The following is an 18323-nucleotide window of genomic DNA, read 5'->3' as shown; positions in this document are numbered from 1 at the left end:
TGCAGGATGGCAGCTGCAGCCCGGTCAGCACATTCATTTCCTGCAATGCCCACATGGCTGGGCACCCAGCAAATGGTTAGCTTGTACCCTTTGCTAGTGATCAATGATGCTAAATGTCTCGCACGTTGAATAAGGAAGTTTTTTGTTTTATGGAAGCTACATATCGCTTGCAAGGCACTAAGAGAGTCAGTGTAGATGACTGATGATGTGATATGATTCTGTAAGATAAAGTTAAGCGCCAAAATTATAGCATAAACTTCAGCGCTGAATATCGACATCACCAGATTTAGGCGATGTGCCCTTGTCGGTGTTGTCGTTACCATTGCGCACGATACGGCTGTGCTTGTTTTTGATCCGTCTGTGTAAAGGTCCACATGATCACCAAAACTGTTCCTGAGGTGTTTAAATTCTTGTTGCAGTACAACTGAGGAGGTATCGGTTTTCCTGTATTTGGTTAATGAGCAGTTTGACTGTGTTGGTGCTGACCATGGAGGAAGATCTTTGCCAGATTCGGATACCAAGGAATTGTATTCAGTGAAATTATAACACTGAACCTGGTGTGCAATACGCATGGATAAGGGACATGTAGCAGAGGGTCTGTTAAGAAACAGCTGTCTAAGACGTGTACTTTTGACACATGGAAGCGCCGCATGTTGAGGGTAGCTTTTCGTCCTCAACGCATAACGGATAGCGAGATAAGTACGTCGCCTCTCAAGGGACGTCTCACCACTTTCAACATATAGGCTTTGTACTGGTGAGGTCCGGAAAGCTCCGAGGACTAGTCGTAGCCCTTGGTGGTGTATGGGGTCCAGACATTTCAATGTGGAGGGGCGTGCCGATCCGTAGACGATGCTTCCATAGTCTAGCCTTGATCGGACAACAGAGGTGAAAATACGGTGAAGAGTCTGTTGATCTGCTCCCCAAGACCTGTGCGAGAGGACTTTTAACAGATCCAAAGATTTTGTACATTTCACTTTCAGGTTACTTATATGTGGCAAGAAAGTGAGTTTCCTATCAAAAATGAGGCCCAAGAATTTGTGTTCCGGCCTGACTACAAGAGATATCCCGTTCATATGAAGAGATGGATCAGGAAGCACCCCTCTCCGCCTTGAAAAGGGCACGCACACAGTTTTGTCTGCTGAAAACTTGAAGCCGTCCTCAGTGGACCATTTACTCAGTTTGTTAATGGCAAGTTGCAACTGTCTTTCGCATGTGGCTAAGTTAGAGGATGAACATGAAATCTGTAAATCGTCGACATAGAGTGAGTATGTGATAGTCGCGGGTAACTCTTTGGCAACAGAGTTCATTTTGAGAAGAAACAGGGTGACACTCAGCACACATCCCTGCGGTACGCCATTCTCTTGTACAAACGGGCGGGAAAGAGTTGTACCGAGTCGCACCCTAAACGTTCTTCCAGTGAGGAAGTCCGAAATACACTGGAAAAGGCGCCCGCGTATTCCGCACGATTTGAGATCAAGCAATATGCCGTATCGCCAAGTCGTGTCATATGCCTTTTCTAGGTCAAAAAAGATTGATACACAGAGTTGTTTTTTAACGAAGGCTTCGCGAATAGTAGTTTCCAGACGAACAAGATGATCAGTGGTAGAACAGCCAGCCCGGAATCCACACTGGTATCTGTCAAGCAGGTTATGTTGTTCTAGGTAATACACGAGGCGGCTGTTCACCATTCGTTCGAATGTTTTTCCTAAGCAACTCGTGAGTGCTACAGGCCTGTAGCTTGTTGGGTTTGAAGCTTCTTTCCCTGGCTTCAAAAGCGGTATGATTGTTGCAGTCTTCCAATTGGAAGGAAGGTGCCCTTCTTGCCAAATTAAATTGAAGAAATATAGTAGTGCTTCTTGGGAAGTTTTAGACAAATGCTGGAGCATGGAATATGTTATACGATCTGGTCCAGGTGATGTTTGCTTTGTTATTGACAGAGCTTTCAAGAGTTCAATCATTGTGAAAGGCATGTTGTAGAGGCACCTGTCACCTCCACTGCTTTGAATTGTTGCTTTTTCAGCACTTTTCTTAATTTTTATGAAGTCTTTACTGTAATGTGACGAACTGGAGACGTTTTGGAAGTGCTCGCCAAGGACATTGGCCTGTTCACACATGTTTTTGCAAGGTACTCCATTAACTTGTAAGAGTGGTATTGTGAATCCTGTGTAATCGCCCTTAATTTTTCTAACTCTGTCCCAAACCACTTTAGAAGAAGTGTTGCTGTTCAAAGATGACAAGAAGCTCTTCCACGATGCACGTTTAGCTTCTTTTCTTGTCCACTTAGCTTTCGCTCGAGCTCTCTTAAATTGGATCAGGTTGTCTGGAGTCGGGTACCTACGAAAGATACCCCACGCTCGATTTTGATCTTTCCGCGTTTTCCCGCATTCATCTGTCCACCAAGGTTTGGGACGCTTGGGGAGCCGGCCAGATGTCTGCGGGATAGATCGCTCAGCAGCATTTATAATTATCCCGGTGACAAAACGGTTTGCATCTTCAACAGACCTACCAGCTAAGGATGATGCCACAAGACTGGCTTCCTTTTGGAACAAGTTCCAGTCAGCCTTGGACAGTTTCCATCGTGGTGGTCGTGTAAGAAAAGTGTTTGTGGAACCACGAATTGTCAGGACTACGGGGAAGCGGTCACTCCCACGAGGGTTCTGTTCAACGGTCCAGTCAATACAATTATAAATGGAAGGACTACTAAGAGATATGTCTAAGGATGAAAAACTTTGTGTTGAGGAGTTTATATATGTATGTAATCCTGTGCTTAGTAGACAGACTGGTCGTGAAAGGAATAACCTTTCTACCATTTTTCCCCGGCTATCTACCTTTGAACTGCCCCACAAGGGACTGTGGGCATTCAGGTCACCTAGAATTAGGTATGGCTGAGGAAGTTGGTCACAGAGCTGTTCCAAATCTCTCTGTTCTATTACCACTGAAGGGGGCAGGTACAGTGAACATATCGTAATGACCCTGTCCAGGCATACCTGGACAGCTACTGCTTCCAAATGTGTCACGAGTGGGATCTGTTTTGCAGGTGTGGATAGTGGAAGGACCACAGCCACACCTCCAGATGTACGTGTGGTGTTAATACGATCCTTTCTGAAAACATTGTGTCTGCGAAATGGGTTTACACTTTGTTCATTCAGATATGTCTCTTGTAAGCAAAAACAGACTGCATTGTATTTTTCAAAAAGGTCGTGAATGTCATTTATATTTGAAAAGAGGCCTCGACAATTCCACTGAAGGATTACCTGTCCCATAAAGAAAGTAGTGATAAATAGCAACAAAGAGAGACTGTACATTATGTGGGAGGGGTAACCCTTGGGGGCTTATGTTTCCCTAGGGACGTACTACCCCTGCCTCGGCCTCCTTTTTTCGTTCTCTGTTCCTTCCATGGGGAAGGATTGGGGGGAAGGCTTGACGATGATTTCTGCGACATGCAGTCATCATCGTCAACATCCATCGTGTGTGTGGCAGCCTGGGATGAGCCCCCTGTGAGCCCGTCCCAAACTGACAGCTCGCCATCAACCTCCGTAGAGGTTGTGGCCGCTACTTCCCGGCTGCCCCCCTGAGCAGCTGGTGCCAGCGGAAGCAAGCTCTCCGCAGGCTTTTCTTGTGTGTGGGGAGTGTGGGGTAGAGACCCAGAAGTCTGGGTCTCTACAGATTTCCTCAGTGGTGCTACTCCCCTGCGCACCACTTCGGAGAAGGTTCCCTTTTTTGAAAACTCAACCTGCGCTTTTGCATCTCTGTACGAAAGATTCTGTGTCACTTTGACCTTCAGTATGTCTTTCTCTTCCTTCCACCGTGGACAGGAGCGAGAGTAGACAGGATGATTACCTTTACAGTTTGCACATCTGACATCCTTCTCACAGGTCTCTGCAGCGTGATCCGTGCCTGCGCATTTCGGGCAGGTGGCCTGTCCACGACAGACCTGCGAGCCGTGGCCAAAACGTTGGCACTTAAAGCACCTCCGCGGATTTGGGATATATGGCCGGACGTGACAGTTGATGTACCCTGCTTTAATGGTAGTGGGAAGCTTATGTAATTGAAATGAAAGGACAATGTGTTTAGTGGAAATCTCCTTACCGTCTCGACGCATAGTTATTCGCCGCGCTGTCACAACAGTAGTAAGTACTGGACTCTCACGGTGCACAACGCTCAACTGTCCTGAACACGATTTAATTAGCAATTAGAGCTAATTGGGACCCCCCACATTAATCAGCACCCTCCAGGGAGCCACCACACTAATTGGGGAAAGTCTAACTCGTGTCCAGACCAGCTGAGCGTTGTGCACCATGAGAGTCCATAAAAAAGAAAAATAATAGGCAGAAAATAAAATAAAAAGATGGAAATAGAGTGGAGAGAAACAATTTATTCGAAAATCAACGATGCCGCGGCGAAGAAGCCGCCCCGCAACACCCGAGTGACCAGCACCCGCCATGTTGGTAGTTTGCACCCAGCAGTTGCAGAGATCGACGACAGGTGGCCACTTAGTTGCAAGGCATCACACCAGATGGCGCCACCATCATAGCTCTAGACGAGAAAGACAGAACAAGATACTAGCGGCAGGTAAAAATGACAGCACTGCCAAGCAAGTCTAGGCATGCGAGAGAAAAGGTCTAACCGCTACTGCTAAACAGAAAACAGTACACATCGGGGAAAAAGGCTTACGGGGACGATCGCTTAGGCCTAACCTCAACACTACGCAGCTAACACAAGGCGGGAACCACACATCGCTAAACATGCGAGAAAAGGCTTAACACGAGCGCGGTCACCGCTAAACACGGCAAACATACGAGGAAAGAGGCTTACGGGGGGCGATCGCTTAGGCCTAACCCCAACACTACGCAGCTAACACAAGGCGGGAACCACACATCGCTAAACATGCGTCAACAGGCTTGGACACCGCAAAACAAGTCTAAACATGCGAGAAAAGGCTTAACACGAGCGCGGTCACCGCTAAACACGGCAAACATACGAGAAAAGGAGCGCGTCAAATCACTCACCTTTTCCCCCGCGGCAACTTCCAGGCAGAAACTGAGCGAGCGCGGAGAACATACGTCTGCTCTCTACGAGAGGCAGCCAGCAACTGAGCGAGCGCGCGGAGCGCACGTCCGTCTTCCGCGACGGTCCGAGAGAAACTGAGAGAGGCGACGCGCAGCGGCCGCTATGGATGCGCGCGCGCCCTCTGCTCCACCCGTCCGCGCATGCGCGCGCGCGCGCTCCTAGCGCCCCCTGCGCCGGCCGCGGGTGTTTTCGGTTTCGGCTCTCTGCTGCTGCGCGCGCGCTCCTAGCGGCGACGGGTGGCTTTTCAGTTTCGCTTTCATTCTCCGTTCGTTGCGCGCGCGCGCGTTTATCTCTATAAAGGCAGCGCGCACCGCGCTCGCGTCATCACTACGTGAAGATGTTCAGCTACCACTCTTTACAAAATTGTTCCCGTACCCACGCTTCTTGGGAAGAAGTGGAGAAGGAATGTTTCAACGGCGAAAGTCCCCGCAACGAGCTCGTCATCACTGCTTTTCGCTACGTGATAGACATGGTAGGCTTTGGCAATATAGGAGAGATCTCGCCGGGGCCGCTGCAGGAGATGGTGCGTCGAATTTACGCCCGTTACAAGAACGTCTGCATAACGGTTCCTGACGGACCCCTGGGACTGATGAGCGAATTTGTGAGCTTGGCCAATGCAGAATTCAACTACATCGCTGCAGACATCGTGGACCTTCTCGCTCGTGCCATCGCTCATATTAAGCACGCCCTGCGGAAGCAGCGACATTTGCAAGCAGTCTACATCGTCAACTTTGTCACTGATTTATTGAAATACCGCTTGGTTATTGACATGCAACGCATTAAACAGTCCGAATAACTTTGACGAGACTCTGTGTGTTCTTTCACTGAAACATCTTTATTGAATACATACAAAGGACTTGGTCGATAGATGCCTGCACCCTCCCTGACTTACCTCAAGAGAAAGGATATGGGGTATCTTCATCGCAGCGTCGTCATTGCGCGGGTCACTGCGTCAGCACGATGACGGAATGGTAATTCTTTTCGTACACCCATTCCGCTACCACACTGCCACGATGTCCCGTGCTGCTCCTGTCTGCGAGAGAGAGAGAGAGAGAGAGAGGGATGTCTCGACTAGAACTTTTATTCTCGATTACATGCGCGTGCAGCTCTTTGTTCCGCGGTTACTCGATGCCTGACGTCGACGGTCTCGGGCTCTCTTCCGGGTTTTCCGGTGCTGCACAAAGAGGGAGTACTATCGTAATCCTATACGCGTCAAAACACTAGGAAAGCTTACCGTATTCGCAGCTCCCATAAGGGAAGGAGTGTACGGCATCCACGAGATAGCGTTTGTCGTCGTAGGGGACCAAGCTCTTCTTGAGTCTCGAAATGGTGTACATCGTTTGCTTTATACTCTGGATGGTGCACTGCTTCTGAGAGACCGCCTTTTCATTGAACAGAGAATCTCGGTACACTTCGTGCAATAAATGTTTCCTCACCACGTCTTTCTTAACTCCTTTGGCTCTCGCGATCTGTTTGTGTGTCCCAGCCAAGAGAATGCTGTACATTTTCGCTCGGATGGCTACGACTTCCTGAATAACTCCGCCCCCCGTCTCGTCTTTGAAGTACCCCATCTGGTTCGCGTGCTCGTCGTTGAAAAGCGGGTGGTCCGGCGGATAGGAAGACAGATCTAACTCACTCTCAATCTTCATCAGCTGCTCTTCCAGGCTTTCACACGTGAGAGAAAAAATTATGCTGTCCGTGTCGCTATAGATCAATTGCACTGGACACGTCAAGCAAGAAAAGAGCGACTCGTAGATGAAGCTGTACATTCGGACTTTGGATATTTCAAGAATGGCAAAGCCCACGTAAAGGGGGTGCGTGCATTTGATGCGGCGTTGTTTCATCTCGTACAAGATGCACTTATCACTCAGAATGTGAAAATGCTGACTGTCGACGGAGCTAGCTTTTCGGAGCGCGCTTTCTTTGTCGTAGGCTAGGGCATACTTTTTCATCCGTCTCACATTTTGTATCGACTTACCGAACGTGCTGTTCGACATGGTTTTGTACAGAAGTCGCTCGAATTTCGTGCTCGCGGCATTCCTCAACGCGACGTTTCTCTGCACGAAGGTTCGCAAAAAGTTGTCTTGGCGGAACGAGAGGATGCTGTGAACACGTTTTATTTTCATGCCCAACCTCACGTACAGAGCGAGCAGTGCATAATGAACGACGTAGCGTTCTTTGTCGTAGCACGTCAGCAAGAGTTTCGTTGTGGAAGGGGCGTTCAGCGCCAACGCATCTTTCAGGTGGCGTTGGTAGGGGGAGAGTTCGTTCTCGTCCACGCACCTGTGTTCGGGTGCCAGGGGAAAATCCCTAGTGAGCGCGTGCAGTTCTTCGGGATATGACAAGTCTACCACGTACACGTAACCCACTTCCGAATCGTGAGGAATGTTGAGAAAATCGATCTCGCTCCACCTCGAAGGATCGACACACTCGTTTTCGTGATTCGGCGGAAGTTTGACGTTTGTGAGAGTCTTTGTTTTTCTCTTTAGCAGCTCGGGAAGCTCGATCGTGCATCCAATCCGCTTCGGTTTTTAAGCGCGTTAGTTTTAAGTCGACATATTGGACGTCGTTCGAGGTGAAACCAGACCCTTCTCTCGCATAGTTTTCAACGCGTTGCGAGGACTCTGCGATGGCAGCATTTATCGCGCCTTCGATTTCTTGGCGGTTATGAACGACTCTCATGTGAAGGTTCACGTGAAGGAGATGCGAAGTCAACCCGTCGGCTCCGTCCTTAACCATGAGCGCCTTCGAGCACAGACAAAATTTAAAAGGCATGGGATAAGCTTCGAGGACGCGCGTGATTACTGGAGCTATGCTCGGTAGATAGAGTCGCAAATCGTCGACGTTGTCGTCGTGCGGGGAACAGAGAAGCGTGTACCTAGTAGCCGTTCCGTCAAATGCCTCGTCTGTGACAAAAAAAGGAAGGAATCGTCTCTCCGTGACGGAGGGATGATTCTCTACGACGTGTTCTCGTAATTCAACGATTCTACGACCCTGGACAGGCTCAGCTTCGTTTCGAAATTCTGGGCTTGCATCTGGTGATTCATCTCGAACCCTACCAGACAGAGGAATGAAATCTGCATACGACTGATCCCCTTCCCACATGAGCAATTCGTCGTCGTCGTCGTCGTCCGTTTCAGGTATTACGAAAGGCGGACTACTGACTCTGTCGTCGTCGTCGTCGTCGTCATCTGAAAGGACGACTGGGCTATTACCGAGATTCTCTATTCTAGCTTCGTGCTCTCTTTCTACGGCCACGAGCATGGCATCGATGGGGTCGTACTGACATACGAGACAGCGCGGCACTGCGGTCAAACAAAATCAGTACGAGATTCCCCCTCACGAAACAATGCTCACTTTTCCCTTCAGTTGAGGAACGCTTGAGATTGATGATGATGAGAGAGGATGGGATGAGTCCCTGTGGTCAGTGTCATGCGGTGACAGCGGCTATTGGTTCCTGAAAAACAATGTCATACATAGAATACACTCTCACAGCAGAGACGGTCAACTTACATTTTGGTCCACGAAACGCCTCGTGTCGTGGATGGATGGATGCCCCTCGTGGGCTTCCTGTCAATCGTCGTAGAACCAGCGCACCTTTTATAGTCGCTACACCGCTCTCCTCCTCCTCGCATTGCGACGGTGTCGTCTGTACTTTGACCACCCCGCCTTCCGTCTTTCGCGCCTTTTTGCGATGTCGCATATGACAATAATACCATCGACGTTGAATAAAACATTACACTAATTTCTAGCTAACACTCTGGGACGACTTGTACATGACGACAAGAAGACCCAGAGTGGGATTCGAACCCAGGATCCTTCTACACTGGGCGCGACACACTAACCATCAATCTAATTCGTACTGCGTGACGTTTTTCGTATTGCGGGGTTCGTGTCTACACACGTCACAACATGTTCAAACACGTCCAAACATGTTCAGACATGTTCAGTGACGTCACAACATGTTCAAACACGTCCAAACATGTTCAGACACGTTCAATGACGTCATAAAGAGGAAGAGAGAGGAACGAGTGTGTCCAGGGGCGACTTCGACGGTTCGCCGCCCGTGTCCGAACATGTTCAAACATGTTCAAACACGTCTTAACATGCCCAAACACGTTCAATGACGTCATAGAGAGTGAGAGGCAAAGCTTTACTATAAATGTCGAAGCGAATGGTCGATCGTCATTCCATTATGATCAGCTTGGTAGATCCTCGTAAGTAATACCCATGACGTCATCATCGCCGAAATGTTTGAAGAGTTTCGTTTCCAGTGTACAACACTTTTGCTGCGCGTGAAGTCGGTTTTTTCCCGCCTCACATATTTCGGGAGATTGGCAGCGCCCGCTTCTTCTGCACCAATTGTGGTGGATTGTGGTCCAAAGGTACGCTTCCTCGTTATTTTTTAATACGTTCTATAATCGTTCACATTTTTTTCCAGAGCAAAAGCATTGGACGGACCGATTGATTCGCCCGTTTCTCGGCTGTCGGACGGTACCGTTCGACGTACGTTGCGAAGGACTTCGACTATTGAAGGAAGATGGAGAAGATGGACCATCAGTGTCACTCTGTGACTGAAGAAGATTGTACGTGTGTGTTTGAGATATAAAAACACGCGTTTCTCACACTCCTTTCGTTGCAGATTACGAATGGCTACTGACGGGAGATCTGCCCATGGTCCTAACCTTCAAGCCTCCTCCAAAGACCTTCTTTTTGCGAATCGGCGATCAACTGACTACCTGTCGTTGCGGTGGACTCTGGTCGAGAAACCCCAGCCATTGGTTAGACTCGAGCCTTCGTCCGTATTTGGGCTGCCTTCCCGGCTACGAAACCAAAGCTGGAGCCTAATTCATGTGTAACGAGAAATAAAGGTTGTCTACTCTCATTCCGTCTCAGTCATGATGACGCCCGAGCAGAGGTTTGCCACCTTTGTGCAAACGCGAATGTATCGGGACTTGCTGCGATTACGCGATTATATTCACGGCGATAGCTGCGAGGGAGACTTTCGCTCGATTCTCAAGACGATACCCTTACGTCTGTTCACCGTCAGTGGGAAGATTGCAAAGAAAATGAAGCGTTTCGTAGATTACAAGCTCGAGCTGTTGGAAAAGTATAGACGAGGAGAGACAGTCGACCCGTGTCTCATCAACGCGGGTTTCAACCGACCTATCGTCCGTCGCTACTGGCTTCTCCACACATCCCTCGACGTCACGGTGCAGACCGGCGACGACGGCGGTGAGCGTCGGGTCAGCACGTTGGAAGATCGTCTCGCAAGGGTCTTGTGTATGTCGTGAATAAATAAATAGTCTATTTTTTACGAAACGAGTTCGCTCACGAGGAGACGTTTTATTGTTTTGTCATTCTCTTCGAGGTTACAGGAAAACATGGATACACAACTTTTCAAGCTGTAGCGTTTCGACATGCGCGTGGCTACGTAGATACAAAAAAGCCCGCAGTAAGGCGAAAAAGGCGATTGAATACACTTGTCGTTATACTCGTCCACTACAGGTAAAGTCCTTCGAAGGTTTGCTTCGATGGGGGGAAGTCCGTAGCTGTCGAAAAACACGGCAGACCCGTCGTAGTTTTTCAGGTAGAGCACCCAGTGCTGCCCGCGTCTTCTTCGCTCTTCCGTATTGATGATTAAATAACCGGGCTTGCGTAAAACGAAGGCTTCGTTTGAAGCGCAAATGCCTCTCAGCATGGAGGAAGCGAGGGGGTTCAGGGACACGAGTTCCAAGATGTCGCTCTCGTACATCTTTTTTTTTTTATGGGAAGGTGACCGTACGGTCCTTGTCGACGTACATGAGCTTGGGACACTCGGAAATCAAGAGGACGGTGACCGCGTGTGGAAGGGCTTTAGCGAAGCGTAATTGCAGGCGAACGTTTCCTTTTCGCCACTCGTTCAAATGCGAAGGAGAAGAACACTTGTCCACGTCCAAGTTAAAGTAGAGGAGGAACCCGTTCGTTTTAAATCGCTCGTAGCTATACTTGAAATGTTTCTCTCCCAGTTCTTGCAAGAAGTTAAAGTAGGGAATTTTGACGAGGTCGTTCTGAAAGTCGTACTCGGCTCGCACTTGCTGGCCGTCCACGGAGAGCATCGAATGAGACAGGTCGTAATGGCGGAATTTGTAGGGGTTCGATTGGATGTCGCCGAGAAAGTCGGACGTGGCGAGCAGGGCGACGCATAATTTGGAAGGTACCCTTTCTGGGTAAACGTTTTCAAAGTGAGCGTCCAAGCTCCCGGCACTCAAGCTCCGCACCTTGGTTTCCAATCCGCGTAACACGTAGATGGCCGGCGTGGTCTGAAGCCGCCGCTCGTATTCCAAAAACAGGGAAGGTGCCAGCGTCACCTTTTTCAAGTGTAACGTCATTTCTTTAATGTCCACCTCGTAATTGTACGTTTTCTTGTCTTTGGGGACCGATACGAGTTTAAATTCGTCGTTGTTTAACAGGAAAACGACGCGAATTTCGACGGCAGGTACCATCAGGCGCGGCTGTTGAAACAGGTCGGTATTGATCTGTCCGACCAGGTTAAAGTATTTTCCACCCTTCGTCGCTTCGTAACGTTGTTTCGGACCGCGAGAAGAGACGTCGTAATCGTCCTTTAAATGTTCGTCGTCCTCGACATAGAGTCCAGCCGCGTGCACTGTTTCTTGAGCCATGGGCGTGGAATGAAGCACGACGTCCAAAATACTCCTGTAGGCGTACAACTCGTTGGAACTGACGAGCTTGTTGTTCGCGTAAACGGTGACCGTCTTAAACATGCCGCTCAACAGGTGGTTTATTGGGAAAACGACATCTTTCTCGTCCATTTCTTCCCCATCGTCGCGAACAATGCGCACGGTCAAAGACACGAAACTGCCGTAGAGATCCAAGTGTGCCCTTTGCAAATTTTGAATACAAAACTCGATCACAGAATTATTTACCCCGTTGACCGGATAAAAGAGTTGGTACGAAGTATCTTCCACGCCGTATTGAATGGAGGGGGGTTCGAATATCATCACGTCACTCGTAAGACAATGCGGTGACCGTTGCGTCTGTATTTTTGCTTTCGTTGACGTCATGACGGAGCGCGCGCAGCGGATGTGTGACCTTCACGGCGTACCAAAGATATCTGCAGGTGCGTCGTGTGTCGGCGCCTTTTGTTGTCGTTTGCGGCGTTTCTTTCCATTGTTGTTGTTTCCAGAGCCCTCCATGGAATCCAGCACGTCTCTCCCCGTTGCTATGGCCGTCTTTTTTACTGCGCGCGATATTCCTTCGCCATCGGCCAAATTCCGCGCCAAGCGCTTCAACGTTCTCTTGGCGATCGGTTTTATTTGCTGCCAGATGGGAACGATAAACTTGGATATGTTGCTCAACACACCGCCCCCTCGTTGGAAAGGGGTCCCGTGTACACGGGAATTATTTTGGGGGAATTACGGTACATATTTGAAATGCAACGTTAGATTGGTTCTGCCTTTGGACCGCAACGGCAAACGTCTTCCCGTTTCGTCCGCGAGAACGATCGTCACTGAAGGAATTTCGAATTGAGACAGGTTAAAATACTGGATGTTATCTAACGTGTAGGTGACGACGTGCTTGTCTTTCTCGTAATAAAAGGGTAGTATTTTTAATATCGGTTTTTTCCCGCTCCCCACGTACGTGGGTTCCACGATATCCGTGTACACGATTATGTTGTGAAACGGGGGTTCCAGGAGTACCTCGACGGAGCTCGTGGCATCCTCATCCCCCGTGAACACGGTACGCGATTCGAAGCCCAAAAGCACGGCCAGGTACTCGGAAAGTCTTAGGGTGGAGGTGCCCTCGGAAAGCCGAATTTTACATTTCTGTTCGGTTCCGTCGAAGCTGAAGCGCGCGCGTTCGCCTACGCGCTGATTAATCGCATTTAGAAGTGCTTGCGGCGTCGCATAATAGCCGGGAGGCACATGTACTTGCAAAGATCGAGGAATTTTCGTCTTGATCGTGAAAGAAAATTGACGCGCTAAGGGGAGAGAGACGCGTAGCGTTTCTTCGTGTCCCTCGACGGGTGTGAGATGTAGCAGCTTGACAAAGGGTTCCGGTACGTGCAACCCTTTCGGCGTTTTCAGAGAGTACACGTTATCCGCGAATTCTAGTGAGGCGTCCAGCTTGTGCGTCTGGAAATACTTGTTGAGTGTGTTCCGTAGGGACGTGGTTTCCGAATTCAGAGTGACGTCGCCGAAAGCGACGGCGGCTGCGGCGTGCTCCAATACGATGGAGGTGGCTTCGCGTTCGCTCAATTTGGGGGGTTTCACGCACGACCTGCTTCGCGGGACGCTAGCGAGGCGTCGAGCGCTTGCGCGAGCCGAGGGTCCAATTCCACGGCTTTCACGTCCACGGGTAAGACGAAGTCGTATCGCGATTTATTGTACGCGAAAGAAACGTCGATTCCGAAAGGGCTTTTCCCAAATCCCTCTCGAGATCCGAGGTGACACGAAAAGTTCTGCCGGCTTCCACCGTGTCCTCGAAAGAAACCTCGATTTTCGCATCTTGCCTTTCGTACCCGATATTTAAAAAATCGTTACTTATGCTGAGATCCATCAGACCGACTTTATACCGATTCGAGAGCTGAAGCGGACTATCGAAAGCTACCGTGAAGGCGTTGAGTTTATTCGAGGGAAACTTATCCATGCTGGCGTTCGAGAGCAGGTGGACGTAGATGTCCGACATCATTTCCCAATCTTGACCACGTCGCTGCTCGGAACCCAACTGTCGTGTTCTTTGTCGTAACCGAACCAGCGAACCAAGGAGAAGCTCTGACCGTTCACACTGCTTCTTCCTCAGCACTTTCGTTACTGGCCAAGGCTGATTGGCGTCTCGGGTTACGACGAGAACCTCCTCCGGGTAGAAAGATCCGTCCACTTCCTTACCCCGGTAATCTTCCAGGTGTACGACGGGAGGAGAGGTGTCTCTCAGACGGGAGACGGTGAAAATCTGAGCGACCAACTCCCTTCCGAGCTCTTATGAAAACCTTTTCTGTGAAGTAGGACCCTCACTTTATCCCCCAGTTCGAGCTTCTTTTTTCACGGAGGGTACGACGGGCTTCCATTTATCTTATTGAACAGCTCCAATTCGTTTTCGGGCGTGACTTCGGACGGGCTGATGCCCAAAGTCCTGTGTTTGGTGGTGTGTAGTCGCGCACGATCTTGGGAAGCGCGGAAACGAAGTGGTATTTTCCCGTTACTCTAAAATAACGAATATTCTGTCGCGTAAAGTCCGTATGACGCGCTCTGCCTGCGACGCTTTGATTACTGGAGAGAAGGTTGAATACATCTTGTACCTTCTTCGTGAGAGATACTCCTTGACGGTCTTGTTGTAGAATTCCCCGCCTCTGTCGCAAAAGATGCGTGTAGGTACGTTACCTCCCCGAAAAGTCTTATCATGGCCCTTTTCATTTCGGCGGGGCGCTTCGTCTTTAGCGGGAGGTGCGCAGAAAGCGGGAGAGGGAATCGATCGCCACGAGAATGTAGCGGTAGCCACCGTTGAATCTCTTGTATTTGAAAAATCGGCGAGATCCATTGCCACACGTCGTTGACTTGAGTGCGATGATGCGTCTCCTATTAAACTTTCTTCTGACCGGATGGTGGAGCGTGTAGGCATCCAGCTTTCTGAGAATGGCGAGAGCCTTCTTTTTGCTCAAGTGATGCGCTTTTTCTATAGCGTTCCACACCCCCCAAACCACCCTCTGGTTTCTCATATCCCTCCATAAGTCGTCCACGCAATGGAGGCCTGCTGCTGCTGCTGCTGTTGAGGCTCGCGAGATTTGGGTAGAGAAATCAGACGCAATAGTTTCGAGACTTTGGGGAACCAGGAAGGTTTCTTTCCCGTTTTACGTTGCAACAAATAATTGACGAGTTCGTAAACGGAGGAGTGTCTGATGGGCTTGCCCGACACGGAGACACAACCCTCGCGATCCCAGGAAAGAACCTTCTTTAATTCCGAGACGACCCTTTCCGCTTCCTCTTCGTCCACCTCTGGAGAGAGGAGCGAATAGTCAAAGTCATTTGTAGCGTCGGACGCCTTGTTTTTATTGTCGTAGGGGTCAAATCCGTACTGCTTGAGTATACGATACAGTGCTTGCAGTATGAGTTTCACTTTGACGTCGTCACTCTCCTTCGAGGAAAGAATGTTTCCGATGGAGGTGGTCACTTCAATTCTCTTGGCCATTGGCGAAAAGGTTCAACACGGCGGAAAGCAGGAGAGGAACCACCGACGAAAGAACGCCCTGTCCTCGCTGCTGAGACAGATAGCGCTTCAAACGTTGCGGATTCTTGTGAATCTTTTTGTAGGCGAGCCGTCGTAAAAAGCGTTTGTGCTTCTTCAAACGCGCGAACGTATCTGGAGCTAGAGCCACCTTTCCGTTCAATACATTGAGACAAATTTCGGAGAGGTGTTTCATGTCGGACGAGGACGAACGTCTCAAGACGTCGCGGCGGCGTGGAGGGGGTAGAGTGGAGAGTACTTTGAGTAAAGTGAGGTGAGGGCGGAGATTCATTTCGGAGCGTAGATATATTGACGTTCTCCCGGAAAGATATTGCTACGCAACCTGTGATCCTCGTGCGTATAGTTGTGAAGATCCACGAGTAAATATGCGTGGGGCGACGACATCGCTTGTTTATATGCGTCCAGAAAATACTCCAATCTTTTTCTGCCAAATAGCTGTTGGCCGAAATGTTCCATCTGGTGCACGCTGCGCACGGTGCGCCACAGGACGACGTAACTGGCGTTGTAGGATATTGTTCTAAAATGGCTACTGTCGAAAAAGATGTTTTGAACGAGTAAGAAGATCGACGCGTTGGCGTGGTGAGAACCCCGAATGAAAAGATCGGTCACCTCCTTCAAGGAACCGGCATCGGTCATGTGATCGTCGACGACGATCAGCGTAGCGCGCGACGTGTCCCACTCTCGCGGTAGCTCCTTGGTAAATTTTACGGAGTCCCCGAATTCGTCCTGCATGCTCGGCGAAGCATATTTCTGCACGTAGAATATTTGTGACGGAGGCTTGTCTACCACGTCGTTCAGGTTCCTCAACACGTTAGCAACGAACGTAGATTTGCCGCACATGGAGGGGCCGCTTAAGATACAGCGAAAGGGATGACGGAAACGAAAAGGTTCGGGGGAAGACATGTTGCGTGCGTACACGTTGCACGAAGAGAAAGAAGAGACTGAGACTCGAAGAGAAATGCATCGCTTTTTATTTACACATCCTCGTCGTCGTCCTCTACATCGGAACTGCGTTCCCAATACAGATTGTCCAGGCTAAAGTTGGACTTCTTTTTCGTCAGTCTGTCCGCCGCTAAGATGCGGTCGAGCGTCTTCATCTTGTCCTGACACATTTCTTGACGTGCTTGCAACCATTCCAGACGGTGGACTTGAAAGGCTTCCTCCACGATGCCGCGTATAAATTCGCGAAGTTCTTCGTTTTTTGTCTTTTCCTTGCGACGACGATAAACGCAGGAGAATAAACCACACATGGCGTTTTCCACGTATCGGTCAGAATGATGACGCGAGCGCGGTGCGCGCTGCCTTTATACAGATAAACGCGCGCGCGCGCGCAACGAACGGAGAATGAAAGCGAAACTGAAAAGCCACCCGTCGCCGCTAGGAGCGCGCGCGCAGCAGCAGAGAGCCGAAACCGAAAACACCCGCGGCCGGCGCAGGGGGCGCTAGGAGCGCGCGCGCGCGCATGCGCGGACGGGTGGAGCAGAGGGCGCGCGCGCATCCATAGCGGCCGCTGCGCGTCGCCTCTCTCAGTTTCTCTCGGACCGTCGCGGAAGACGGACGTGCGCTCCGCGCGCTCGCTCAGTTGCTGGCTGCCTCTCGTAGAGAGCAGACGTATGTTCTCCGCGCTCGCTCAGTTTCTGCCTGGAAGTTGCCGCGGGGGAAAAGGTGAGTGATTTGACGCGCTCCTTTTCTCGTATGTTTGCCGTGTTTAGCGGTGACCGCGCTCGTGTTAAGCCTTTTCTCGCATGTTTAGACTTGTTTTGCGGTGTCCAAGCCTGTTGACGCATGTTTAGCGATGTGTGGTTCCCGCCTTGTGTTAGCTGCGTAGTGTTGGGGTTAGGCCTAAGCGATCGCCCCCCGTAAGCCTCTTTCCTCGTATGTTTGCCGTGTTTAGCGGTGACCGCGCTCGTGTTAAGCCTTTTCTCGCATGTTTAGCGATGTGTGGTTCCCGCCTTGTGTTAGCTGCGTAGTGTTGAGGTTAGGCCTAAGCGATCGTCCCCGTAAGCCTTTTTCCCCGATGTGTACTGTTTTCTGTTTAGCAGTAGCGGTTAGACCTTTTCTCTCGCATGCCTAGACTTGCTTGGCAGTGCTGTCATTTTTACCTGCCGCTAGTATCTTGTTCTGTCTTTCTCGTCTAGAGCTATGATGGTGGCGCCATCTGGTGTGATGCCTTGCAACTAAGTGGCCACCTGTCGTCGATCTCTGCAACTGCTGGGTGCAAACTACCAACATGGCGGGTGCTGGTCACTCGGGTGTTGCGGAGCGGCTTCTTCGCCGCGGCATCGTTGATTTTCGAATAAATTGTTTCTCTCCACTCTATTTCCATCTTTTTATTTTATTTTCTGCCTATTATTTTTCTTTTTTATGGACTCTCATGGTGCACAACGCTCAGCTGGTCTGGACACGAGTTAGACTTTCCCCAATTAGTGTGGTGGCTCCCTGGAGGGTGCTGATTAATGTGGGGGGTCCCAATTAGCTCTAATTGCTAATTAAATCGTGTTCAGGACAGTTGAGCGTTGTGCACCGTGAGAGTCCAGTACTTACTACTCACAACACCTTCATCCTTTAGACCTTCTTCGATTTCAGCATCTGAACAATCAAGAAGTTCATGCTCAGATATCACGCCCTTCACTATGTTCAGCGTACGATGCCTCGAAACTGTAACAGGTACGTCAGCAATTCTGTTCAGGGAAAGCAGAGTCGAGCTTTGCTGTCGTGTCTGGACATCGATCTGCAAGTCTCCTGTAGTCAACTTTTTCGCGGAGTAGGACTTCCCTATGGCTTTTTCCAGTTCCTTCGCGATCACAAATGGTGATACTTTGCTCAGGGGCTTAGACTCGTTTTCTCCATGGATGATCAGGACCTTTGCAAACCATGGTTCTGGTGTGAGGTCCAGTGATTGTGTTGCTAGTACATCGGTGCGGTGCCGCTTTCGGTACCGATCATGTTTTTTTGAGTTTGAAGAATCCATAAAAGAAATGTTGTGGTTCAGTGCAGTGGTGCGTCGCCCA

At 49.8% G+C, this 18323-nt stretch overlaps 1 long non-coding RNA gene across 1 annotated transcript; it reads left to right on the top strand.

The window, feature by feature from the left end:
* The first annotated feature begins 16813 nt into the window (after positions 1-16813).
* On the top strand, positions 16814-17631 carry LOC135372640 (uncharacterized). Its single transcript, XR_010416045.1, has 2 exons — positions 16814-16977; positions 17451-17631. It is a non-coding gene; the product is annotated as an uncharacterized LOC135372640 (long non-coding RNA).
* The last annotated feature ends 692 nt before the right edge of the window (positions 17632-18323 follow it).

This window comes from Ornithodoros turicata, unplaced genomic scaffold (genome assembly GCF_037126465.1).
Source record: "Ornithodoros turicata isolate Travis unplaced genomic scaffold, ASM3712646v1 Chromosome16, whole genome shotgun sequence".
NCBI classification, from domain to species: Eukaryota; Metazoa; Arthropoda; class Arachnida; order Ixodida; family Argasidae; genus Ornithodoros; species Ornithodoros turicata.
This window is presented reverse-complemented; position numbering and strand designations above follow the sequence as displayed.